Below are 7,178 nucleotides of genomic sequence, written 5' to 3'. Positions count from 1 at the left end.
AACATCATGGTAACCGGTTGGTGTCTGCGGATCGGACTCAACATTAGGAATCTGGTTGTCAAGAATCTCATAATCTTGGATGGTTTCAACAGATCTAACAGGAGAAGGCATTCCATCCAGGTTGTAGAGCCAATTATTTCGGTTATGGACACTAGTCATCGAGCTAGGCATGGTGAATAGGTAAAAAACTTGGTTGTTAATTAATAGTTCAAACTCTTCAGGTCCAAGGTTTCCTATAAACATAGTGTTGAAAAGGAAATTTATATTCATAGGCTGAATACCGCAAAAAGGGTTCAAATCAAGCATGGGTTGACGCAATCCAATAACATTAGCAATCATAGTTATCAATCCCCCTATTTGAATCGGTGCGCGGTCATCTTGAATAAGGAGTTCAAAACTCGCCAACATATAAGTGGCACCATTCACTGGACGATTCTGGGAAGCACAAAATATTATGAAAAGTTCATCACGTGATACTGTGGTAATGTTTGAACTTTTCCCAAAAAGAGTGTGTGCTAGGATCTTGTGGAAATAACGAAAAGCTGGGTTATGTATGTTTCCAGAAAGAAACTCATGTTCCTCGGGTTCGTCATTTCCCGTCAAACTTCCCCAAAAATGCTCAAGCTCTCGATATTCAAAGAGGTCCTCTTGGTTCATAGTGAATGTGTCAAAAGAAGTATGGAACCCTAAGAGGTTAGTAAATTCTCTAATGTTATACTGATACTCCATATTGAACATCCTGAATTGAATGAAACCTCGGTTTATTCCTTTTCCATGGTTCGGTAAATAAATCAGGGAGCTAAGGGATTCTAGAGTTAGCCTCCGGTAAGTAACAAATTGTCTCCGAATAGGAGTGGTTTCCCACCCTATTTGATTCAGCAGATATAGGAGACTATCTCTTAGCCCAAGTACGGTCATTGCACAATCATCAACATAAAAATTTGGATGCATCTCTCTCTCAGCAAGTTCTTCAAATTTTTGTCTCTGAGCTCTCCCTCGGAAATTAATACCCATGTGATCAATATGTGCCATCAGGTCAGTGTTAACTAAAGAAAAGAAAAACAAGAATTTTAGTCAGGATTTGGCCAGATGCCGAAAGAAGAAAAGAAGAAAAATTTAATAAAATAAAGAAAATGAAGAATGAAAACTGAATAAAATCAAAAGAATAATCAAAGAAAAATAAAAATTTGTGGGTTGTCTCCCACGAAGCGCTTTGTTTAATGTCGCAAGCTCGATAGAAAACTATTAAATGTTAATCTATTAATTTTGGAGACAATACATCTAAGTGCAGGACTTGCGAGTCTTCATTGTTTTCAGCATAATGATAATGTTTTAGACGCTGCCCGTTTACGATAAATGATTCAATAGATTTTCCTTTAATTTCTACAACCCCACTAGAAAAGACATTAGTGACTTTGAAAGGGCCAGACCACCTAGAGCGTAGTTTTCTTGGGAATAACTTAAGTCTAGAGTTAAACAATAGGACTACATCGCCTTGTTTGAAAGTTTTCCTTGATATACGTTTATCATGCCATTTTTTCGTTCTTTCCTTGTAGATTTTAGCATTTTCGTATGCATCTTGTCTAAGTTCCTCTAATTCGTTTATATATAGAATTCGCTTTTCACCGGCGGCCTTATAGTTTAAATTTAAATTTTTAATAGCCCAATAGACCTTATGTTCTAACTCCACTGGGAGGTGACACGATTTACCATAAATAAGCTTAAATGGGGTTGTTCCTATGAGAGTTTTGTAAGCGGTTCGGTATGCCCATAAAGCTTCGGGTAATTTTGACGACCAGTCTTTCCTCGATGTAGCGACAATTTTTTCCAATATCTGTTTAATTTCTCTATTAGACACTTCCACTTGTCCACTAGTTTGAGGATGGTAAGGTGTTGCTACTCGATGTTTTACACCATACTTAAACAATAATTTTTCGAGTATTTTAGATATGAAATGAGATCCACCGTCATTGATGACTATTCTTGTGACACCAAATCTTGGAAAGATTATATTCTTAAAGAGTTTAATTACTACTCGTGTGTCGTTTGTTGGAGAAGCTATAGCCTCAATCCATTTTGATACGTAGTCAACCGCTACGAGTATGTACTTGTTACCAAAAGAAGGTGGAAAAGGTCCCATGAAATCTATTCCCCACACATCGAAAATTTCTACTTCCAAAATGCCTTTTTGTGGCATTTCGTCACGTCTAGATATGTTTCCTGTGCGTTGACACCTATCGCATTTCTTGACAGCGGTATGTACATCCTTCCATATGTTTGGCCAATAAAGACCGGCTTGTAGGATTTTAGAGCAGGTTTTGGATGTACTTACATGTCCACCATAAGGAGCGGAATGACAATGTTAGATTATACTTTCTACCTCTTCTTCAGGTATACAGCGACGGAAAATACCATCGGAGCCTCTTTTGAAAAGTAAAGGGTCGTCCCAGTAATAATGTTTTATGTGATGGAAGAACCGTTTCTTTTGTTGGTAGGATAAATCAAGTGGAACCACTCCGGCGGCTAAATAATTGACAAAATCAGCGTACCATGGTGTAACGCATACAGCCAAGGTGGTCTCTACCTGTTTGTCAGCTCTATTTTCTTCCAAATTAGCTATAAGTTTATCGTACTAGAAATCATCGTTGATCGATGTTCTTTCCGGTTCCAGGTTTTCGAGTCTAGAGAGGTGATCTGCTACTACGTTTTCAGTTCCTTTTTTATCTTTGATTTCCAAATCAAATTCTTGTAGCAACAAGATCCACCTTAGGAGTCTAGGTTTAGCGTCCTTTTTTGTTAAGAGGTACTTAATGGCAGCGTGATCAGTGTAAACGATTATTTTAGCTCCGACCAAGTAGGAACGAAATTTATCTAGTGCAAATACTAATGCTAAAAGTTCTTTCTCGGTCGTGGCGTAATTCATTTGCGCTTCATCTAGAGTTCTACTCGCATAATATATGACGTGAAGTTTTTTATCCTTTCGTTGTCCTAAAACAGCGCCTACGGCGTAGTCACTTGCGTCACACATTATTTTGAAAGGTTTATTCCAATCCGGGGTCTGCATTATGGGCGCGGAGATCAATGCTTGTTTAAGTGTTTGAAATGCTTCTAAACATTTATTGTCGAAGATGAATTCAACGTCTTTCATTAATAATTCGGTTAAAGGTTTAGTTATTTTAGAGAAATCTTTAATGAATCGTCGGTAAAAACCGGCATGTCCTAAGAAGCTTCGTATTTCCCTCACCGTTTTCGGAGGTTGAAGGTTTTCGATTACTTATATTTTGGCTTTGTCTACTTCAATTCCTCTATTTGATATGATGTGTCCTAAAACAATTCCTTCTTGTACCATAAAGTGACATTTTCCCAATTAAGTACTAGGTTTACTTTTACACATCGTTCTAGAACTCTTTCTAGGTTTTCAAGACATTCTTCGAAACTTTGCCCGTATACGGAAAAGTCATCCATAAAGACTTCCATGATGTTTTCGAGAAAATCGGCGAATATTGCCATCATGCACCTTTGGAAAGTTGCAGGAGCATTGCACAAGCCAAACGGCATTCGTCGATAAGCGAAGGTACCAAAAGGACATGTGAACTTTGTCTTTTCTTGGTCATCAGGATGAATTGGTATTTGAAAGAAACCTGAGTAACCGTCCAGATAGCAGAAATGAGAATGCTTGGCTAGTCGTTCTAACATCTGGTCTATGAATGGTAAAGGAAAATGATCTTTTCGGGTTGCTTTGTTTAGCTTTCTATAATCAATGCACATTCTCCATCCCGATTCAATTTGTTTGGTTATAGTTTCTCCTTTTTCATTTTCAATCACTGTTATACCTCCTTTCTTTGGTACTACGTGTACAAGACTAACCCATTTGCTATCGGATATAGGATATATGATACCTGCCTCTAATAACTTTGTTACTTCCTTCTTCACTACCTCACTCATGATTGGGTTTAGTCTCCTCTGATGTTCCCTAGAAGTCTTACAGTCTTCTTCTAGCATGATGCGGTGCATACAAATAGAAGGACTTATCCCTTTAAGATCGGTGATGTTGTATCCTAATGCGGTTGGATATTTTCTTAAGATATGCAGGAATTTTTCGGTTTCAAGTTTTCCTAGGTCTGCATTGACTATTACTGGTCGTTCAAGTTCTAAGTCTAGGAATTCATATCTCAGATTTTTGGGAAGTGTTTTCAGGTCGAGGGTTGGTTTCTTAAGGCATTGCGTAGGATCTGATGTTATTTCTAAACATTGGTTCAGTCTGTCTTCTACACGATAGTCGGACAAATCGTCATTTTCGAATTCTGTTTCTTTTATGCATTCATCGATGATATCCATGAAGTAACATGTGTCTTCTATCGCAGGTGCTTTCAAAAATTGGGAAAGAATAAACTCAATTTTCTCTTCTCCTACTTCGAAAGTGAGTCGTCCTCGTTTTACGTCTATGATAGCACCGACAGTTGCTAAGAACCCCTTCCCAATATAATGGGGGTAACTTCATCTTCTCTTATGTCCATAATTATAAAATCGATGGGAATGTAGAATTGACCTATGCGTACGGGAACGTTTTCAAGAATTCCTACGGGATATTTAACGGAACGATCTGCTAATTGCACAGACATTTTAGTTGGTCTTAATTCTCCCATTTCAAGTTTCTTGCATATGGACAAGGGCATAACACTGATACCGACTCCTAAATCGCATAAAGCTTTGTCTATGACAAATTTTCCTATATGACAGGGTATAGAAAAACTACCAGGATCTTTAAGTTTAGGAGGCATATTTTGGATTATTGCGCTACACTCAGTAGTGAGTGTAATGGTTTCGTTATCTTCAAGTTTCTTTTTATTAGATAAAATTTCTTTTAAGAACTTAGCATATGAGGGCATTTGTGTAATAGCTTCTGTAAAAGGAATTGTGATGTTTAATTGTTTCAGTAGGTCAACAAATTTTTTAAATTGGCCCGCGTTTGTGGTTTTAATTAGCCTTTGAGGATAAGGGATAGGTGGTTTGTAAGGTGGTGGAGGTACATAAGGTTCTTTTTCTCTACGGTTTCCTTATTACACTATTCCTTTTCCTTAGGTTTACCTTCTTCCTCAGTTGACTTTTTATAGTTTTGGTTCTCAATCCTTGGGTCAGATGGTCCTTCTACCTATGTACCACTTCGTAATATAATTGCATGAGCGTGGCCTTTCGGATTAGGTTGTGGCTGTCCAGGAAATGTACCAGTTGGGGCAGCAGTAGACGCTTGTTATGGAGCTACTTGCGAGATTTGTGTTTCAAGCATTTTGTTATGGGTAGCCAGGGCATTTACTTTACTTGCTAGTTGTTTAATCTGTTCGCTAGTGTGTACATTCTGGTTTAAGAACTCTTTATTGGTTTGCTGTTGAGAAGCTATGAAGTTCTCCATCATGATTTCCAAGTTGGATTTCCTAGGAACGTTTTTGTTAGGTGTAGATGGGGTCGGCTTTTGATATCCAGGTGGTACAGCTGGAGCTTGACTTGGTGCGTATAAAGCGTTGTTACTTTTATACGAGAAATTAGGATGGTTCTTCCAGTTTGAGTTATAGGTATTCGAGTAAGGATTTCCTTGAGCATAGTTCACCTGATCTGTTTGAATTCCTGTTAGGAGTTGATAATCTGTAGGAGTGTGACCTTGAATTCTACAGACCTCGCAATTTTGAGTTACGGCAACCACGGTGGCTGGAGGTGATACATTTAAACTTTCAATTTTCTGGGCAAGAGCATCCACTTTTGCATTAACATGATCAAGGCTACTTATCTCGTATGTAACACCCTTCTAAATACCCCAAATTATTATACTTAAAATAACAATATTTTCATCAGAGTAATTATGCCCCGAAGGGTGTCACACAAACATTTCACCACATTCATCAGATTATCCTGTCATGCTCATTCATTTAATTAAAATAAGATTCTTTGCATAATTCGCAGCGGAATAAATTCAACATCAATGTAAAACATGTAACACGATACATGTAAATCATTCAACAACCAATATCAACTTAGTTAAAACATCCCCTCCCGATGTTACATCTATCAGAGCATGACCCATAAGAAACTACTCTAGACTCCAAGCATTAGCTTCTAATCAACTCACTTCTCGTTACCTGAAAAATAGGCGTAAGGGTGAGTTCCTCAATCAATATAATAAGCATTATAGAACAACATGTAATGCCAAGTAATTAACACATTAATTCACCCTAATTAGACTACGCATTCAGCAACAGTAATATCCATTCAAACATCATACTCAACAGTACAATTCTCCATCATATTCAATCATTAACAACACAACACACAACACACATATGATACTGGAATACATCCAATCATATCATATGCCACACATTCATTATGCAATGAGACTCTATGCATGCGGTACCGACTATTTGTGAACATATAGTTCAACCTCACCGTCCAAATCCAGGCACGGCTACCAAGCTCACTAGTCCCACTCATTTGAGACATAGTGACTCACTCACTAATTCCTCACCATGGGAATTAGCTACCACCCCAAATGGGCCATGAAATGCACGCTACTCACCTAGCATGCAAACAATCAACAACAGTCCAAAAATGACTAAACTCACTAATTCCTCACCATGGGAATTAGCTACCACCCGAAGGCCACAATATGCATGCTAATCACCTAGCAATGCAACATCAACAATAATCAAGAATAGACACATGCTCACACTCTAAGCCATAATACAGTCTATTCACAAATGTATACATTCACATCATCATGTATACCATCACACATTATCAACATAATTAATCACAAAAGCATATCATATCATGCCACATAATCAAACACAGTATTAGCCCGCTCTACTAATACCTATACCACTCAAAACAACGGGAAATGATCCCTACAACATCATATCTCAGCTAAGTACATCACTCAGCCTAAACAACCAAAAACTGCACAACAACAGTTCAGGAAAATCCCAACTCTGCCCATACGCGTACTGCCCATGCCATACGCGTATTGCCCAAACCTGGCCAACTCCATACGCGTAATGCCTACTCTCTTACGCGTATTGCGCATTTCCTCGCCCAACTCATACGCGTACCACCTATCCCATACGCGTACGCTACGCGTAACAACTTCCCATTACGCGTACCAACAGAGACCAATTCACGTTCAAAAT

Source organism: Lathyrus oleraceus, chromosome 3 (genome assembly GCF_024323335.1).
Source record: "Lathyrus oleraceus cultivar Zhongwan6 chromosome 3, CAAS_Psat_ZW6_1.0, whole genome shotgun sequence".
In the NCBI taxonomy this organism is placed as follows: Eukaryota; Viridiplantae; Streptophyta; class Magnoliopsida; order Fabales; family Fabaceae; genus Lathyrus; species Lathyrus oleraceus.
Note: the sequence above shows the minus strand (reverse complement) of the source record.